Here is a 21,946-nt window from a genome sequence, read left to right as displayed (position 1 = left end):
TCCTGCACAAGAGCCTGCATCCTCTTGAGTGACTCTTATCAATCTATTGTCTGCCATCATCTGATAATCAGACAGAAAATATAGTGGGGCATTGTCCCTTTTTAAATCGACCTTGTGAAAAAAAAACCACACATTGGAAATAATGGGAAGCATGCTCATTGTTCCACCCAGCAAGGAGGAAAATATCTTTGGAAGACTGTAGTAGCCAGGAAAAAGAGAATAAAACAAAAATAAATCCATAGTTATGAAATAGAATATATTTCTGGCCACACTAATTTGCTAGAGATATTTTTATGCTTTGGGGGGAAAATATTTTTATATTACAAGAATTTAAACACAGTTATAATTTAAATTGGAGCTAATAAAAGAATGAAAAAATATAGGTCAATCTGATATCTTTCGAGTGAGCTTAGTGTTAATTTAATGTTTTAATTTAGTGTGTTTTGTTCCCAAACTGAAAAAGCCAAATAATTAAAACAAGTATACAAACAAAAACAAAGGATGAAAGATAATATAAGATAATCTACTGATTTTATCTATCTAGATGTAGGTATATATGAACATATGAGAAACAAAATAACCCATTCAATAACAATCTTATTCCTGCTGATCATGAATAAGGGGAGGTGAATAAATTGTTGTAAGAAACCTTACATTACAATCATTATATATTCTTTTATGTCACAAACATATGGCAACATGTTTAAAAATATGTGAATACAAGATGAATGATGTCAATTCTTTTTAATGCATTTGTTCTGTCACTGAATGCTTTCTGGTCTTGGCTGTTAGGCACAATTTATTATGTTTGACCTAAGGCAAGCAGGGGTTATTCTGCCTCTGACAGCTACCACCACTTTGTAGCCCAGGAATTTTCAACAGATACTGTCCTAAAAAAAAAAATCTTCCAAATTTCTTTACCTGATTTTTCCTGATGTATAGTCACCCAGAGTAAGGAAAGACAGACAGTAGAATAGCACAGATGTGTTAAAAAACCAAGGCGTAGACATGTCACATGTACAGACACAGAATACATGGAACAGAACTTCACAAGCCTGTTTTCGTGACCCCCATGGCCAGCTGGATTTTTCAGGATATCCCCAATTAATATGTGGAATATAAATTTGCATATATCAGGTTTCTAATATCTGCAGATGTATGGCTTGCATAACCATGATGGGTACCCCAGAACCCAACTGGCTGTGAGGTCCCCAGGACAGATATGGGAAGACCTGATATAGAGACCAACCCTTCAGCATGCAGGTACATCAAATACAAGGTGTTCTCACCTAGCATACATTTGATTATTAGAGTTAATATTTTCTAGGGAAATGCAAAACCAAACAATTTGTTTTGGTTTGTTCATTTGTTTTATAGGTCACAGTCACTTGTTATATTTGTTTCAAATGAAAAAAAAATTTTTTAATTTGTTTATTCAATTCCGTTTTTTTGTTTTATGTTGAAGTCAGTGAGCTGGGCTCCAGCATTAGGCCTGGGCCTGAGTGATGGGCTCTGGTCTTCTGGCCAGGCTCCAGCATCAAGCCTAGGACTTGGCGATGGGACTTGGCGTTGGGTCAAGGCTTAGACTTGGGCCTTTGCAACAGGATCTAGTCCCAGTCCAGTTTCTTGCATTGGGCCTGGGCCTCTGATGAGATCCAGCTTTGGTGACGAGTGAGGTTATCAAATTTCCGGATGATACAAAATTATTCAGAGTAGTTAAATCACAAGCAGACTGTGATACATTACAGGAGGACCTTGCAAGACTGGAGGATTGGGCATCCAAATGGCAGATGAAATTTAATGTGGACAAGTGCAAGGTGTTGCATATAGGGAAAAATAACCCATGCTATAGTTACATGATGTTAAGTTCCATATTAGGAGCTACCACCCAGGAAAAAGATCTAGGCATCATGGTGGATAATACTTTAATATTGTCAGCTCAGTGTGCTGCAGCAGTAAAAAAGCAAACAGAATGTTAGGAATTATTAGGAAGGGAATGGTTAATAGAACGGAAAATGTCATAATGCCTCTATATCGCTCCATGGTGAGACCATACCTTGAATACTGTGTACAATTCTGGTCGCCGCATCTCAAAAAAGATATAGTTGTGAATGAGAAGGTACAGAGAAGGGCAACCAAAATGATAAAGGGGATGGAACAGCTCCCCTATGAGGAAAGGCTGAAGAAGTTAGGACTGTTCAGCTTGGAGAAGAGACGGCTGAGGGGGTATATGATAGAGGGCTTTAAGATCATGAGAGGTCTTGAACGAGTAGATGTGACTCGGTTATTTACACTTTTGAATAATAGAAGGACTAGGGGGCATTCCATGAAGTTGGCAAGTAGCACATTTAAGACTAATCGGAGAAAATTCTTTTTCACTCAAAGCACAATAAAGCTCTGGAATTTGTTGCCAGAGGATGTGGTTAGTGCAGTTAGTGTAGCTGGGTTCAAAAAAGGTTTGGATAAGTTCTTGGAGGAGAAGTCCATTAATGACTATTAATCAATTATACTTAGGGAATTAGCCACTGCTATTAATTTCATCAGTAGCAGGGGTTCTTCTTAGTGTTTGGTAATTGCCAGGTTCTTGTGGCCTGGTTTTGGCCTCTGTTGGAAACAGGATGCTGGGCTTGATGGACCCTTGGTCTGACCCAGCATGGCAATTTCTTATGTTCTTATGTTCATAATGTTAGGTTTGGGCCTTGCTCCAGTCCTCAGCTATGAGATCTGGCATCAGGTCTGGTTTTAAGCCTGGGCCTTGATGATATGATCCAGCCTCAGATTGGTCCCCAGCTTCAGGCCTAGACCATGGTGATGGGACCCAATCTTGGGCTGGACCTCAGCATTGGCCATGGGTCTAGGACTAGGCCATAGCAATGGGACCTGGCCTCAAACTGTGCCCTAGTATCAAGCCTAGGCCTGGCTCTTGGAGATGGGACATAGGCCCTGATGCTGGGCCTAGGCCTTAGTGACGGGACCAGGCTGAGGCCTGGTCCAGCAAGAGGCCCATTTTTTTAAATGTACAAATACAAAAGTACCCCAAAATTTTCAGATATTTTCATCAGAGGCATTTTTGTATCATTTGGAACAAGCCTAAATATTTATTTACTTAATAATATTTATTAATCGCTTTACAGATCAAAAATCGCCCAAAGTGAAGAACAAATTAACAAAATTAATATAAAATACACAATTCACAATAAATAGCCTCATTTGTCACATTTTATGCATTCGTTTCAAATGAATGTTCATCTCTTACCTTTACATGTTGGTCTGAATACATAAAATTTCCCATGAACTTTCTCATGCTCTAGTCTTCTTAATTACTGGTTTTGTTTTTTTAAATTTCTCTCTTCAGCCACTCTTTAAAAGGGCATTACCCCTTTTAATATTGATTTTAGGGACACTCCTCTCTTATTACTCTTTTATATTTCATTCTCCCTCTTTCATTAATCATCATGCTATATGCAACTTTACACTATCACCTTTAAAAATTAACTACACTATCTTAATATACCTTCATAAAATCATTCTTTTAACCCCAATTGTTATGCCCTTTTTCCTCTGTATTTTTCCTCTCCTCTCCAATTCTCTAGTCTTCTACTTTCCCTTCCCTTGTTTGACGGTCTCCACCCTTGAAGCTGTATTTTAAAAGAGATGCACGTGCCAAAATCGGGAGATAGGTGCGCATCTAGCACAGGCACATGTCCACTCATTTTATAAAGGGGAGGATGAATGCACAGGGCCGGATTTTAAGAATTACGCGTGGGCATAGATTTGTGCGCGCAACCTGGCGCGCACAAATCTATGCCCAATTTTATAACATGCGCGTGCAGCTGCGCGCATGTTATAAAATTCAGGGTCGGCGAGCGAAAGGAGGTGCACATTTGTGTAACTTGCGCGCGTCAAGCCCTAGGGGAGCCCCAATGGCTTTCCCCGTTCCCTCCGAGGCCGCTCCGAAATCAGAGCGGCCTCGGAGGTAACTTTCCTTCTGCCCCTCACCTTCACCTCCCTTCCCCTATCTAACCCGCCCCCCAGCCCTACCTAAATACCCCCTACCTTTATTTTTTTATTTATGCCTGCTTCCGGGCAGGCGTAGGTTGCGAGCGCCGGCCAAGTGCCGGTGCTCGATCCCCCGGCACGGTCGCTGAGCCGGAGGCCTCGGTCCCGCCCCCGCACCGTCTCCGGACCACCCCGCACCTCCCACTCCCCGCCCCTTTTTTCAAGCCCCGGGACATACGTGCGTCCTGGGGCTTGCGCGCGTTGCCGGGCCTATGCAAAATAGGCTCGGCGCGCGCAGGAGCGGGTTTAAAAGGGTTACGCGCGCACCTTACGTGCGTAACCCTTTTAAAATCCGCCCCACATATCGTATCCGGGAAAAAGTGGGTGTGGCGAGGGTGGGCATAGGTGTTCCGGGGCGTGGCCAAGAGATGTGCGCACAATTACCTACCTGCCCGGGCATACGACCAGGTCCAGAGCCGCATAACTTTACTTCTGCTGCGGAGGAGATGTGAATTTAAAAAGAAACAACCCAAAAACAAAATGCAGGCATCCCTGAAATCTTTACAGGGTCTGGGGGGAGTGCAGGCTAAAGAACCCAGGGGAGTTTGGAGGCCCGAGCTCTAGACTAGGCAGACTGGGTGGATGAACTGGTGAAACTGGTCATGGCGTGGATGCGCGCCTCTTATAAAATTCCGCCACTTGCGCAGCTCAGACCTGACTTTACGTGGCCGTGCCTGCCCGCTTGCAAAATTGGGGGCGCGCATACGTGCGCCTGGGTTATTTAATAGCATACGTGTGTACGTGCACGCATGTTATAAAACTGCCGCGTCTCTGGGTGCGCGCCGGGACACACGTGGTGCATGTGCGCCGGCACGCCCCATTTGAAAGTTTTATAATAAATCAGTTATTATGTAAATTTGCTGTAATATATTGCCCTTTGCCCAAACACGAATAGGGAAGCTTATAAAATTCATGATGTACAAGATCTAAAAAAAAATAGTAAATGTGCATCGGCTTAGATACTGCCAAGCGGGTGTTATTCAGGACTCGAAGGCACAGTTTCTGGTTACCGTTGGGAAGAGACCGCAAGTTTAAAGTGTCTAAAACAAAGTGTTATAACACCCCAGCTACAACAAAACCACAACTGCCCTGATCTTTATAGCCTAATAATCAGATCCTAGTGAGCTTGTGTAGCGTCAGCACGGAGACAAATTCAAGTTAGGTTAGAGGGAGTCGTTGAAAGAGAAATGAGAAAAAAATGTAAAAAAAAAAAAAAAGCCACGAGGGACACACTAATGGTTTACCCTACTAATGGGTTTTTTAGTAAAGAATGCAATATATTGCTCTCAAGGACTGCAGTTCAATCCTCTGTGTTAACAGCTGAGTCAGAACACACAGAGCCTCGAATGGCAGTTTCAGACGTTATTACTTCCAGAAAGAAGGTTTTTTTTTTCTTTCTTCTTAGAAATGGCTAGCTTTTTTTTTTTAATCTGGTATACTTTGCAGCTGCAAATCGGTCCGCTCCCAATTAATCCCTTTAATACATTTATTCTTGGTCAGAGGTTGATAATCGCGCAGTAATAGTAGTTTAGGCCCATTTTGTCGGTAAAGGGACTGTTTTCTCGGGCAGGTGTGTTCCTTTACCGGATGAGCTATTTGCCTGCAAGGATGCAAGGTCCCTGTGCTTGCAAAGAGTGGACCATATTTAAAAAAAAAAAAATTCTTAGCCCGCAGCGGGACCCAATTCAAACATTTTTACGTGGCCACAAAGCTTGACTTGGGACTTGATTCACTGATAAAACCTGATCTGCCCCAGATCTCTTCACCTTCAGAAAAACGGTGAAAGCCTTTATCTCTCTCTTGGAGAGAGCTTTTGGCCCCTTCCAATCCTAAATCCATCTATTTATTTGTTTAGAACTTTTATACACCGACGTTCATGTACAATATTACATATCCCATCGGTTTACATCGAAACGAGAATCGCATGGAAGAATGCATTACATGAAACAAGAACTGGGATTGACAGTTCTTGTTTCCCTAATAGCAAATAAATAGCAAATAAATAAATGATCTAATGGCAAATAAACCTGAACCAGTCTGGACTCATTGAACCCCCTAGGATATCCAACAACCCCTACCAAGCTACCTACTTCCTGAATTGAATCTGCTCCAATCCCCCTCCTGCTCAGCTCATCTGACAGTCTGAATTATACAGAAATAAATAATAATAATAATAATAAAAAATAAATAAATAAACAAATAATAAATAAAAGCAAAAAAAACAAACAAACCCCAAAGGACTGTATACCTTCGAACTATGTCTCGTGGACAGACCATCTACTGTAAGCCCACTGTTTGCTCTTGTTTTCTGTCTTAGTACACTATGGGGTAGATTTTAAAAGGCACGCGCGGGCGTACATGTGCACATGCTACCCGGCGCGCGCACGTGTACACCCGATTCTTTAACAGGTGCGCGCAGGTGTGTGCATGTTATAAAATTGGGGGTCGGCGCGCACAAGGGGGGGGTGCAAAATTGTGCACCTTGCGCGCGCCGAGCCCGTTCCAAGCCGCGCCGCCTACCCCTGTTCCCTCCCAGGCTGCTCTGAAATCGGAGCGGCCTGGGAGGGAACTTCCCTACCCCCCACCCCCCTGGCCCTTTCCCCCCTTACCTTTTTCGTCTTCCTTTTTTTTTTTTTTGTTACAAAACGTACGTCAGCCCTGGGGCTGAAGTAAATTGCGCACGCCGGCCGACTGCTGGGTGCACGATCCCTGGCACGGCGGCCATGTGGAGGCCTCTGGCCACGCCCCCACTCCCTCCCCGCCCCTTTTTGCAAGCCCCAGGACTTACACGGGTCCCGGGGCTTTATGCGCGTCGCCGGGCCTTTTGAAAATAGGCCCGGCGCGCGTATGACCAGTTACCGTAACCCTTTGAAAATCCGGCCCTATATCTGAAACTGTCTGTCTACTGGTACAATTGTATGTGATCACTGAGGGGTAGAAATTCAGAGATTTCCGGTTAAGTAACTTATCCAGATAAGACTCATCCAGTTAACTTACAATGGATATTCGGCAACATGAATAAATATCCCTGTAAAACTTGCTGGTTAGCTGGATGTCTTTTCCGGCTAACTTTGGACCTGCAATTGAATAGGTCCGATTTCTCCAGTTCAGCTTGAATTATTGCTACTTATCCAGCTAAGGGCCTGATTCACTAAGGCGTTTCTCCCATTCTGTGTCTAAGTAGCTTTCCCCAGGGGGCTTATATCGCACCCACCACTTATATAAGACCAATTGTCCCACCTGAAATACTTCAACATGGCCAAGTTTATTTATTCTTCTATCTTTGGTTTGGTTAAGTTGGGATTATAAACGTTTAGCCTTAGAATTTGTATGCATTTATTTACAATTTACCCGCACTGGCACCTATCTCAACAACTTAGCCCCTCCTGGATAAGTGAATGCAAATATGAGTCCTGGTGTGTCTCTCCTGTTCTTGCTCTTCTTCTAGATCTCACCGCATAATGCATCATCGAGGCGGGCAGGTTGGGAAAGCTCAGACTACTCTTTTCCTGTCCTTATTTCACTGCACATAAGGGAACTGCTTTACCCATAGAAATGGCTTTGAAAGTTACCTAACCTATTGTGCAAATGAAAGCACGCACAAGTCTGCACATGTTTGCTGACGGTAGAGGGAGGCAGTCTTGGGGACGGGTAGTCACGGAGTTGCATGCATGCTTTTGAAAATTCAAAATTATGTCCGTATTTTTAATCAGACAAAAACTGCCTGCTCAAAAGAGCAGATGTAAATGTGTGTGTGTGTGTGTGTGTGTGTGTGGTAATTTTCCATAGGCAATTTTCAAAGTGAAAACGTGTGTGTACTTTCACTGTGAAAACTGGTGGAAAAGCTGCAGGTAAAAAGTACCCACAGACTTTCAGATATGCAGCCAGTCTGCAAATTTATTTTAGGGGGGTTTCCATATGCAGTAGGCAGATATTCGGTGGGACAAGTCTCTTGATGAATAGACTGGGCTAGTTACCTGAATAAAGCTATCTGGTTAACTTTGCCACTCACCGGCTTACCGATTATAGAGAAGAAAGAAAAACCCCAAAAATGAGCAGCCTAGCCACGGCCGATTCTCCCCTCCTGCCCCCAGCCTCTTTAAAAAAAAACCAAACCATCGGTTTAAGCAGAGCAGATCCCATCCCCTCCTCGTCTTGATTTTGAATGGAAGTTGGCCCTCCAGCTGTCCGTAAAGGGGCAATCAGTGAAGGTGTGCAGTGAGTAAATGAATACATTTAATGCCGGAAGCCGTCAGATTTCGTCTTATGAGGTTTGTTTTACTTCCTTCTGTCTATGGAACCAGACCCCTTTGTCTGTTACCGGTAAGGCCTAGAACCTTTAGGTCAGTTACTAAGTGTAAGGGAGAGGGCACCAATCAAATACCCGCTCTCTATAGAGAGCTCAGGAGGTAGTCGGAAATGGTTTGCCGAGAGTTAGTAGACTTTGCTTTTCAGACCCAGTCAGGGGAGCCGGGCAAATCCTACCTGGAGACTGGTCGAGAGGGGTGTGTCCCCGCCCTTATCCAGTCTGGTTAGGATTTTCCATTTGGATATATTTTGGGGGGGTTTAAGATTTTAAGTGGTTGGAGCCTTGTGAGAGGTCCTGCGCACAACTTGGGGCTCAGGGTAAGGGGGGTATCCCTGTACCCGGTGCTATGCAGGTTAGGGAAGGACCCTGCTCTCCAGACATATACCCTCCATGAAGATGGAAGCGTCAGTCACCGGCTGCAAGGAGAAGACTCCAGTGTCAAACGTAGCTGAGGGGCAGAGGCTTTGATTTGAAGATGTAGGAGGACGTTTTGGCGGCCCTTCCTTTCCGTTTGAAACAAAGAGAGCCGCTTGCTTCGAGGAGAACCCTCCTATCAGGAATCCAGAAAGAAGTAATGAAGAGACTGCGTGATAACCAAAGAGATCCGGAAGATCTGCTCACCGTATAGGAAATCAAAGATCAGAGGGGGACACCCATCCGGTCTTTTTAGTCACTCTAGGGGGAGAGAGAGAAGACTTATTCTCTGTGCCACAGACTCTTTACTATTCTTACCAGTTTGGAAGGGTTTTGTTTGTTTTTTGACCATTCTCAAGAGACCCTGCCCACCTGGAAGCGCCAATTCACCAAGCCCTGGAGAGTGGACGTTTACCTGACCCCTGATATGTGAGTCCTGCACAGAGAGAGTGTACGAGAAGAGAACAATTGTGCTATTCATCACCGTTGTTTGAACAGGAAAGACTTTAATTTTGGGCACACTAACCCAGTGACTCCAGAGTATTTATTTCACACTCATCATGCCTACCAGGAGGACAAGTCCCCTCCTCTCCCAAGGGAACACAAAGGAAATGTGTATAAAGGTCACCGCTGTCACACTGGGCCCTGAAAGTAAATGTCCCCTCCATCACTACCACCACCACCTACAAAGGATCCAGCACTGGGATTGTGAGAGAGCTTGTGAGAGAGCATGTGAGAGAGTTAGCTGGTGAGAGGTTCCGGCCCCAAAGAGAAACAAATTATTTTAGGGTCCCACCCATGATGCACGGTAGGCGCACTGGGGTGGGGATACATCTAATTTTAACCAGCTACACTTGTGAAATAGTGACTGCGGTTCCATTTGCTCACCTCACCGACCTTCATGAGGTGATCGGGGACTTAACTGTTGCTGTGAAATCCACTCGAGAGGTGGCTGTGTGAAAGCCTCTGAACCCCAATGCGCTTATACGTAGGGAGCGTAGCCTTCAAAGGCTTTTCTGTAGGCAAAGCAGTGGTTTTTCCAGGGAAATATATGCAAGTCGATTTATGCGCGTATGTCCTGTATATGTGTGCAAGTTTACCCAGACCAAGCTGAGGCGGTCTTGAGGGTGGAGCTGGACAGAGGTTGCCATTTACGTGTGTACATTTTCAAACATTCACAACTAAAATTGCGTATGAGTAGTTTGGTTGGGATCATTTCTTTAAGTGAAGAGATGTACCGTAAGTTTGTTTCGAAAATTGCTGCAACTTATTTGAGCTGTTACCAAATTTCCCTTCCTGCGGTTAAGCAGGAGGAGAAGCAGAGAGCAGTGGGCATGGGGGATATGGGTGGAGCTTAGTTCCATCCCTCACCATTTCCATGCACCTGCTATCACTGAGATCCAACTTCCGAATCGTCGGAACAATCCAGAAACCTCAGCTCAAATTATAATTTTTATTTTTTATGTGACTTTATGTGAAACCTGTTGTCCAGAAATGTTCCCAGGTTATTTAGGAGGAATCGTTTTCGAAGGACATTTACATTTGGAAATACAGCACTTTACATGTGAAATGGCTTGTTATAAAACTTTCTTATGCGAACTATTTACGAAATTACCCCTCAGGGGAAATTTTGCAACCGTCCTCATCAGAAGGTTATCAAGTACATTCATAAATAGCTCCAGGTTTCAAAGTGAACTTGTTACTTACCTTATGTTCCTGCTAATCCAAACGCAGGAGACTTTCAGGGAAACTTAAGCTGCAAGCTTTTGAAAATGCGCAAGCGGGCACTTTAACTGCAAGCCCCGCCCCCCGGCACGCCACCACTCGGTCCTTGTAGACTTATGCGCATACAGGACATAAGGCACGCGAGTTTACCCGCATGTCCGGTGGGCAGTGTTATAGCAGGTGAAATGAATATGAGCTTTACAATCGAAACTGCAGGTACTCAACGACTGTCACAAACGAGCAAGCCACTTGAGGATTTTTCCCCTATTTTAGTAGATCCTCCCAATCTTTCCAGTCTAGTCAGTCATTGCAGCAATAGTCCTGAGGCCAGGAGTCATGCAAAATACAAGGACCTGGGTCCAACGCCAGTGCTAAACGTAGCGTTAGTATCGGCCTCAGCCCTGCAGACTGATGATCAGTAGGCATATAGAGGTTGCAAATGAAAGTGTATAAGACCAGGATCCCAGCACTGGTTACCCCTGACCTGGAGGAAAAGGAGGAATTACCAGGCCATCTTTTCTAGGTATCAACTGTAGTTTAGGCTCAGTAAAGCCATTCAAAATGCTGTTTTGAATGATATTGTCGGTCTTTTTTTGTTGTTTATTGCTTAGCACCTTCCATCTGGTCCTTCTGAGTTCTAGCTCATTTGGAACTGTCCCTCACCGGGGTTAGAGTGCTATGAACCTTCATTCAAAGGTTACCATTTACACTCCCCCCTACTTCCCATTTTTAGTCCATCTGCTCTCTAGCAGGGGCTACAGACAGGAGGGTCTCCCCCCCCCAGGGACCTGTTATGTATTGGACATGAGCCTGGCCAGAAGGTGTCACTGTTGTACGATAGTTGGGATGCCCTCTCCTCTCCCCAGCTGCCTGAGGGAGCAGAAACAGAGCTCGGCAATCAAAACTGGGTCTCCTGTGCTGCAAGCACTCAATGCTTCTTCTGCTCCCATGTGCCAAAGCTACTCTTATTCATTTTAGGGCACAGCAGTAATCCGTCTAATAGCTCTGCTTGCAAAAACTTTCCTGAAATCAGCCAATGTGAGTAGCTAGCGTCTTAATTTTATTTCTTTTAAAATGAGGGTGCTATCATCGTTTAGGCGTCTAAAGCAGAAGAATACATTTCTCAGTATGGAGATATGGAATTTCCCATCTCTTGAAATGATAACTTAAAGCAAACCTCTGTCCGAGGGGGTGCAATATTATTTCTGGCATTTTGTTTCTTTTCCTTAACGTGATTTCATGTTTGGAATTGAAAGACCAACTGCACGAGGCTTCTTTGCCAAATCCTTCAAGAGGAAAAACCTCATTTTTAATCTAAAATCAGTTCATATGCACGCAAGAAAGGGAGAGAGAGAGAGAGAGAGAGATGCAAAGATCAACTTGATTTTCATGAATGCACATTTTGCTAAAAAAATATTATAACGTGATTTCTGTACTACAGCTATCTTTCCATAGCCTGGATGCTAGTTAACTGCTCTGGTATCTTTTTCCCAGTAATATCCACTGTTACTGTCCCTCAACCTCCTGCTCCCATGCCTCCAACACCCACGTACCCACATGTGCACACTTTAATGGCCTGTGTTTAACATTAGAAGATCTGCAGTTCTAGAGGCATGTCCTATATATATTTTAGCATCTTTCATAATGGGCAAGGCATGTCATCCGATGCATTTCCACTTTTTACAAATAGGTGGCACTTTTGACTTGTACTAGAGCAACTGCATTGGGTCAAATGCAATCCCCCTCACCGCACTCACAATGCCTTCCATAGGAAGCCAGAGATAGATATTTGCTATTATTCCCGTGCAAGCTGAATAAATTAAAGCAAAGTGGATTTCCAGTCAGGATCATTACTATGCATCTCGGCTACCAACTACTAATAGCAAAAAGAAAAAAAAATATTTCGTTTGGGTTTTTTTTTTTTTCCTTTTAAAGGAGGTGAGATCGAAATAAAGAAAGAAAGTTTATTTGCTTAGAATTGAGTTGGGAGTATTTCCCCCCCCCCTTGAAAACAATTTTAAAACAGCTTATACCTTATGGGGGGGGGGGGGGCGATTTTAATTTAAAATATTTAAAAACATTAACTAGGCAATAATCTCACACATACTATTACTCCTTTTTTTTCTTTTCCATTTTTTTTTCTCTTCTAAAACTCATGCACACACAACCCCATCCCCCACCCACTAAAAAAAAAAAAAAACCCAACAAAAAAAAATCCCCCTCCAAACCTTCGGCCTGTTGTCTTGCAAGTGTTACTTATCATATTAATTAAAATCTGGTGACACGATAACACTAGCAGCTGTGTGGAAAGCAGGGGAAATTAACAAACGTTTGATTTGTTGTGTTGCTAATGTGACACTTATTATACAGGTCATAGTAAAACAATACCTCAGCCAAAATATGCTAATGCTGCTGCAGAACTGTTGCAGTTGTGAAAAAAAAACCAAAAAAAAAAACATTGGTGTTTATTATAATGAGACAAAATAACACATTACCTTAAAGAGGCCAAATTCATTTTTTTTCCCACCGTGAAAGGTTAATTTACAGCTTTCTAATGAGTAAAACATGAATAACTAAACATGATTATTGAAAATGTAAAATTATCAGGTAAAGACACATGTAGTCCCTTTCTCTTAAAAAAAAAAAAAAAAAAAAAAAAAACAGTGAAAAAAATGAAGTGCATTTCTCATATTACCATCTAGTTTTGCTCTAGCTGGAACTTTGTGAATGGAGGGGATGAGTAAAAGAATTACAGTATTTAGTTCCCAGGGGATGAAAAATGTGCCATTAAATTTAATTGTGAGAGATTTGAGATGATAAAATGTGCAAAAGGATTTGATGCCTATTTTTTTTTTTCATGTATTAAATTTTATGATGTGCCAATGCATCATTGTTTTGCTGGCAGATATATTACATAATCAGCAAAAAAAAAGAAAAAAAAAAAGGATCTTTGTCAAACAAATTTTAATTCACTTTAAGAGAGTTTGTCTTTTCTTTAGGTTAAACTGTACAATTAAATATCTATTTATGTCTCTCTCCCTTTCCCTAAAGGGATAAATATATGCACATGCATACACTCAAAATACTGCATAGTAAGTAAAAAAAAAAAAAAATATATATATATACACTATATTTTCTCTACTGGTAAAACAAGAATGTGACAAAGTGGGAATTTTGACACTTTTGTATACTGCACTGTAATTGCAATAATTATGAAAAGCAAAATGGCTGGAAGGACAGAATTAGTACCCTGTCTTAAAACAGGGAGATGCAAGTTTTATAAGCATTTCTCTGAACATATTTTTTCATTTATCTACAGTCATCCAGAAATCGCCTGATTCTTTAGGTTTAGCTTTCCCTCCTAGGCTGTGAATTTTTTTTTTTTTTAGCTTTGTGCCATATTTTTCCCAGCATGGAAAAGGTTCTGTTCCCTCCTGCCCCCCCACCATTCCCCTTCTTGTGTTGTGATCATTTCACTGAAATGGGGTGTATGAAGTCAACCATTTGTTTGACAGTCTTTGACAGCAGATTATGCAGATGTTGCCTGACAGAACACTAAGTCATTCGGAACTGAATTCCGAGTGAGCAATCTAGATCAAAGGTCAGGCGACGGGCTACGGATGGGGGACAGATATTTCACCTTGCCACGTGAAAGGGCACAAAAAGAACACTGGAATCAAGCGTGGGTGAGAGCTGAAAGGTGAATGTAGAGGTGATTCAATTCCACAACATTTATGGTCCAAGATTGTGCAGAAGTCCTTTTGAACCTCAGAGAGAAAACGCAAAAAAAAAAAGAATTACAGATGAACAATATTTTGGTGGTCTTTTCCCAGAAAAAACAATATCAGCAATTTGCTTTAATATGCATCATCTCTTCTGACCCTTGTCTGTTTCTCTTTGACTTAAACTAAAAATTATAAAGGATTTTAAAGATGGGACACAAACCTTTTGAATCCTGCAAATAGGAAGAATAGAATTGTTTTTTAGTTTTTGCCTTGCCAGCTATCCTGCTTTTATATACTCTCTCTCTCTCTCTCTCTATATATATATATGAATATATATTAGAGAATGTAACAAAAATATAATAAAGCAACCTGGAATGTATGGGCAAGAAATATTGCTTTTTATTATATTAGGCTTTTTACTTTTCCCATTTCTCATTTCAACAAAAATGCTGGTCCAAAATATTTATTTCTGGCAAACACAACAAGTGCCTAATACATATAAGATGCACTGCAGACATCATAAGAGGCGGCAGCTTCAACGGTCCCGAAGTGCAAATTTTAAGATAAAAAAAAAAAATCAGAAAAGATGAAAATATTGGAAGAGGCCAAACAGATTACAATAGGTTTTGTAACTGCCTTCATTAGGGTAAAGTCTGAGATACTTTTTACCCACAGACCTGACACTGATTTTCTGGGGGGAAGTAGACACGAGCTTTCCCTCTGAAAATTATCCCGACAAAACTACCTGCACACAGTTACACCTGCCAATCTGTGGGAGGATTTTTTTTTTCCCACCAAGGCATGCACATAATTCCAAACCCCACCCATAAAAATGAGCAAGTTAGTAAAAGCCGATTTCCAAGGATAAAACCATGTTTTCACCCAGAGAAATGGGCTTTTACAAAATTGCCTGCCTGATATGTACGAATATGTATGCACCTAGGGCGTGTACATTCATACATTTATCCACAGTGAGCAGAGGCACGTGGTTGGGGAGGTGTTTGCACTTATGCACGCACGTTTGCATTTCACAAAGTATGCGGATACATTTTCTTGTAAAAAAAACCAAAAGATCTATGCATGAATTAGCACCTTTAATTGTGTGTAAGTAGTCTTAGCAGAATACGTACTTTCCCATTGAAAACTGGTGTGAAGAGCGTGGGTAATTGCCTTAAAATCTATGCAGACTGTTCCAAATTACTCTCCAAATGCAAGGTCTCTTTGTTATTGAAAATACAAAGATATGTGTTATGCTCGGTGGTCCACGGGTTATTCCCTGGCCCGCCACTCTCACCTCCAGGCCGGCCCGAACAAATGCACCGTGTCCCGGCGTGATGAGGGCCTCCTGTGTGTGCCGCGTCGCCACCCAAAGCAGGAGCACTGTTTCCCCAACTCGGTGTCGGGCCGCCAGGACTCACGGCTCAGACGCCGCCGGCAGGGCTCTCAAGGCAGCACATCCTCTGCAGGCATGCGCGTGCCCCTTGTCTAAATTTAAAGGGGCTGCAGCAGGAAAGCCCAGCGGCCCCCGATGAGGCCTCTATCCTGGGCCTATAAAAGGCCACTTCTGCTGATGCTCCGGGCCTCGGCAATAGGTCGTCTCGTTTGAGAAGAGCTTTTGCCACTATGTTCCTGATTCCTACGCTTTGACTCCTGGCTCCCGTTCTGCTCTATGTTGTTTCCCGAGTCTTTGTCTTCATGGTCAGCCTTCCCTCGTCTGTCTTCAGCATCTCATCTGGCTCCTGTGGTCCTTCATCCTCCTTCCTCCTCTTCATTCCTCGTCTCATCGGATCGGACTTCTCACTTTGACTTTGGATTGGACTTCTGGCTTTACCTCAGATTGGATCTCAACGCTGCTTGTCCTCCGTCTGCCGCTGACCACTGCCTGCTTATTGCCTCTGATTGAACTCTACCTACCCCGACCTTTGTCTATACCACAACACTGACTAAACTCCGCCTGCCTCTGACCTCAGCCCGTACCAGACCTTGTTGCCTACCACCTGTTCTGACTGCTGCCCGACCTGACTAAATGTGGTGCTAGCAGACCAAGGCCGGCACCATTTAAAATTTCTTTTGTTCAAAATGGTGCTGGCCAGGCACTATTATTTTTTGTCAGTATACTTTTTTTTTTTAAGATGAAACTACGGAAAGCGAATGAAATTTTGCTCATTTTTCTTTCATTTTGCTTTACAAATGAATTGAAATGAAGGGGGATATTCAAATGAATGTATATTCCTCATAGAAACGTCATCTAATCAACACTACTTTAGACCTACCTGTCTGGACTCAGCCTGAAGTTCTATCACACGCCTATCTTTCCCCGGGATTCATCATATCCACTATAAATATAGTGGATATGATGAGTAGTGAAAAAAAGAGAAGTGGAGGCGATAGAGTGTGCCCAACCGCATCATGGCGGTATATTTTCACCCGCCGTGGTTGAGGTTGCAGTGCACACTATCGCCCCCTCGTACTGCCAATGGGAAAGCTTGTGTTATTTCCGGTGCTGCTGCCGGCGATAATGTCTAAAACATTATTGCCCGCAGCGGTACTGGAATCAAAGTTTTATAAGACCACCCAAACCCCCACCCTGAGCCCTCTCCTTTCCCTCATTTAAATTATATCGCCGTGATGCGGTCGTTATTGCGTGCGTTAGGGCGTTATCGCATGTGATAACGGCCCATTGCATTATAATGAATGAACCTGTTTGTGAGATGCTCCACTAGTCCACTGTGCTGGCCTGCCATGTCTTCGAAGGGATGGATTGTCACCTCCACAGTGGCCCGCGCCTAAGTCCAGCTGGCCCAGGCACCCAAGGGCTCAGCTTAATGGGGGAACGAGGGCTGGTATTGGTGAAGCTCCAGTTGGGCCTCTGCTCCAGTCCGCTCCGCCTGCCAACAGTGGGGACCTGCAGGGCTCCTCACCGCAGTTTGTGCCAACTCCCCCTCTGCCCAAGGGTCTACTCCCGCAACAGTATGTAAGTTATTGCTGCAGCTAGAATAGTGTTTTACATGCTTTGAAAGTATTATAATGCTTTTGAGTACACTGGACTTGATTCACCCAGATTTATGATTTAGATAAATTTTTGGCAGAAAGTTGTCATATTCATTGTTAGAGAAAAGCGCCACTTAGAGGCCCACTTATCGCAGGAAAAGTGAATATATCGCTTTTAGGTGGGATTCTAGATGGATCCCCACTCAGAACCATGTAATATACTAGCTTCAGTGCCCATGCCCCTCATTATCCCTATCTGCACATGCAGAATTGCTCTCTTGATGTCACCAACATCTGGGAATGACTGGAAGAAACACATTACGCATGCTCACGGCTATGGCAGCACAAACAAAAGGCAGGAAGGCAAAAGCTTTTGACTCACTATTTAATCACTATTCACCCTGCACTATTCACCTGCAATGATGAAGTTCTGAGCCCATGTTGGGCCATGGGGCCTTGTTTCGGAGGTGATGACGAAGAAGACGCAGTTATTTTCCCCCTTTTTTTTTCCTACCCATCTTCCGGACAGAAACAGGCATAAGGGACACATCCCTTTGGCACGTGGCTTAGGTGTGCCGGTAGCGGTGTGTCACTACGTCAAGGCCCCCTCCACCTCAATGAACCCAGCAGTAAGATGCCCTGAATGTTGCCTGCATCAGTCAGCCTCTCAAGAAGATCCCTAAGGTCCTGAATGGGGAGGGTATGGAGCTGTCCCTGGCATAGGGCCCATTTCGGTCTCTTACCCCACAAAAATCCAAATATGGCCCTGTCTCAAATTACAAAACAATGTTCTGGGGTCTACAGGTTCCCCCTCCTCTCACCCCTCCTCTCACCCCTTTCCCAGTACTTTAAATATTATATACTGCTTCTGTCACCACACCCTCTCCCCCCCCCCCCCCCCCCCCCACCGCTTCAGTGTTAAGGGGGCATGCAGCACCCCAAGGATTCTATGCCCAACCTCCAAAACCATAAAAATTCTTGCCAGGAGTGGGGGTCCAAATGTACCTGCTTTCGGCAGTGATCCAGCACACACAGTTTATTCTTCCAGTACAGGAAGGACTCTGAAGCAGGCCTAAAGTTATCCAGCTAAGTTAGCTGGTTATAGTTAAAAATTGGCAAAGTTAGCCAGATAACCTCCTCCCCAAATCACCTCTTTATATGGCTAGATTAGCCAGATAATGTCTTATTTGCCTAAAATCTTGGTGAAATAAGGGGCTGAATATACAAAAACTTGTCATGTAGGTGAATAACTTGTAAGTTATCCATCTAAATGACTTTGAATATTGACCTCCATATGTATAAAGTAGTTTATACATCTGGAAACAGAGGATTGATTGACATCAGTGTTATGGTTTAGCAGTGCTTGGGTGGATTCTTGGGTGCTGCAGTGATGGCCACTCCCACGGGGAGGAGCCCTGTGAGGAACTGCAGTACCGGTCTAGACTCAGATGCACAAACACAGAGATAGGTTTGATTGTACAGCTTGTAGTGGTCACCAGAGGTGGCAGTAGTGAGTAGATTCTTGCAACAGCAGTCTTGGGTCCTTGGCTGAGGAGATCCGTCCCACAATGTTGGTGTAGGGAGCTCCGATGCAGGTTTCCAATAAGGAGCTGTATGTGAGACAAGACTGGTAGATATTAAATTACTCACAACTCTTGTAGCTGTAATGGTGGAGTTCCCAGCAGGTAGAAGTAAATGGTTAGCAGGCACCAAGGTAGACAGCTCAGGCCCTCGAGAAGCGAGTACCTGGATACTGGATAGGCACCTGGAAAGAAGCATAGGGCCCCTGAGGAGCGGGTACCAAGTTAGTAGAACCCCAGAGGGTAGAGGGAGAGAGCTTCCAGCGGCAGAGCAGCTTAGACCAGACAAATCTAATCCTTGCTAACTCAAAGTCAGTCAGCAAATAGGGAAGGCTAAATACTCAGATGGCATGACGTCACTTGAGGGGGACGCCCCCGAGGTTCGCGCCAATGTTGGAATAAAGACGTGGGTGGCTCGGGCGCATACACCCTAGGAGGCCCTCAGGTGCAACATGGCAGAAAGCCTCGCCATAGCCGTTCCGGGGACGCCAGGGAGTGCGGCTTGCAGATGCGGCAGTCGCCATTTTCCCGAGGCTGGTGGAGAAAGCGAGAATTGAGATGAGGCATGTGGGACGAAGCCATCTGAGTCCGACGGACGCAACAGTCAGTTGTTTCTACTACAACTCTCTGAAAGAAACCAGATAATGCAAAGAAGTCAGCACTTCCAGGTTCATAACCAGACTATAAGGGCAGTCTACATGTGTGACATCTATCCACAAAATTGCTGACACAGTTGATAGATGTGAGGCCTAATCAGTCAAACATGCTATCGTTCTTGCAGATCTAGACTGTGATGAGTCTTGTATATGAAACCTGACATCTTGTCAGGGCAAAGAAAAACTTCTGGCAGGCCTTGAACCAGAGCCTTCTCAGCTAAAGGCTGATGCCTTGCTGGGGCGGCCACAGAGTAACTTTAACTGCGGCACCATTAGACCAGTATTAGCCTGGGATATGACCCCCATCCCCAAGAATTTGGATTGATCCTCGGGAAGGTTTAAGAGGGGGCTGTTGGGAAAGATCCAGTGTTCTGGCAACTTATTGGCCGAGGAAGGAGTTGGAAGGCATAGCTCCATTACTCAAGGATAGGCCTGTACTCTGAATTTGGAATACCAGCAAAGCAACCTTGTATGACTTGAATAAAACCTCCATCATGAGTAATACACTACTAAACCAGATTTGGTTTTATTTGTAATGAAAACTTGTGTCTATAAATAAAAATCTGGCACCTGAATATAAAGGAGAATCGTGTTTATGTCTGGGAGGGTCCTTCAACTGACACAACTTTTACTACATTAAACTATACATTGCAGAACATATATGAGTGAGGTGATATGTGTGTGTTTGATGCAAAGGTGCAGTATGAGTTATATATGTTCACAGCCAACTGTATGTAGTAAAGCTATATAATGCTATGAATTATTAACATGCTGACTAATCTTTGCTAATATAGAATTACAATATACGTATGTTTTGTTCTGCATTCAGTCCTGTGGATCCATGGTTCCATGATTGTTTGTTTTGGGTTGGGTTAGCAGAGAGATGTATATGTGTAAAAGTGTAAATGTACAAACATAAAGTGTGTAGATTGTATGTGTCAGTGTGTGAGAGACTGAAAGGAAAAAGAGACAGAATTAGAGAGGTGCTGTTAATGTGAAATGGGATAAGGTTGCTATTAGGTTATGTCAGAGCAGAAATTAAAAGACACATTCCTCCATCCCAGTGGGGAAAGGGACACTAGCCCTTTAAAAGCAGCTTTTGCATGGAAAATATTAGCCAAAAATAGAGAGAGGTTGCAAAACATTTTAATGAGGTGTTATGAGATGGAGTAAGAAAAGGTTTGCTGTAAGTAGTTTTCTAGAAGCATTAGGTGAATTTTAAAACCCAACATGCGCATTAACTAGGGGATGCACGAGGAAGGGCCCGTGCATGCCGAGCGGATTGTAAAAGCCGCCGAGATACCTGCGTATCTCTGGCAGCGCACACATCTTGAAAGTTTTCACTAAGCAGTGGGACGAGGGTGCGGTCTCTGCGAGGCACGAACCAAAAATGCACGGGTAAATACTGATGTGACTCAGTGCGCGCTGAGGCTCCCCTGCTGCATAGCATTACTTCTGCCATGGATGCCGTGTAAGTTAAAATTTAAAGAAAGCTAGGCAGATCTGCGGGATTTTGAGGGTTGGGGGCTAACTGGGGGGAGTGAAGGCTTTCAAACCATGGGGGGAGGGGGGGTGTTGGAGGACGTATCTCTTGATTGGGTGAACTGGGAACAAACTGGTAAAATTGGGAATGGCGTCGGCACGCGCCCCTTTTATAAATTCCCTGATTTACGTGGTAGAAGCGGAGTTTGCGTGCACATGCACTCGCCCAATTAAAATTTGATGCACATGTGCGCACAGACTATTTTATAACATGCATGCGTGCACATATGCATGCATGTTTTTTCTCATTGTTCTTGTTTTATTATATGTCCATATCTTTTGTGAATGTTTGGTTTGTACATGGTTTAGGGCTGTATGCATAAGTGGGATATAAATACAAATAATAAAATCAAACTGAAAGTTAGCAAGCGTAAAATATGCATGCTAGAAGGGCCTGTGTACCTTGTACCTACTATATTTTCACAAGCAGCAGAGAGAAGGGCAAAATATTGCACATATAATTGCAAATCAAATGTGCACTTGCTATTTTCTGCCACCAACCTAAACAAGCCTACAGGAACACCTCTTTCTCCCATGACTGTGAGCTCTATGGATGCCTACTTTTGCCCACATTTTCAGCTGGGCTATTTTACCTGGGCAAATGACTTTGATAATTGCCCTTCCCAGTTTTAAATATGTCAATCTCGCTCCCGAGTGCTGTCTGGGGACCTGCCTGTGGTTGCAGTGATAGAAGAAGATGGAAAGTCAATGGTGACTCCTTTTCCTGCTGCTGAATGTTAGTTGGAACCAGCAGTTGTTATCCAACTTTAATTATCTATACCAGCACCCACTTAGGTGGGGTGTGCACAGCCAAAAAGATAATAAGACAGGAATGAGAACCAAGTGAGTGCCTAAAGCAGAACATGAATATTTGCATAAATAACGCCTGTTTACTTCAAACATCTCTTTTTTTGCTAAATATCTCCAGAATATCTGCTTTCATGA

The sequence above is a fragment of the Rhinatrema bivittatum genome, chromosome 5 (genome assembly GCF_901001135.1).
Source record: "Rhinatrema bivittatum chromosome 5, aRhiBiv1.1, whole genome shotgun sequence".
Taxonomy (NCBI): domain Eukaryota; kingdom Metazoa; phylum Chordata; class Amphibia; order Gymnophiona; family Rhinatrematidae; genus Rhinatrema; species Rhinatrema bivittatum.
The sequence above is the reverse complement of the archived record's forward strand: the minus strand, read 5'-3'. Positions refer to the sequence as shown.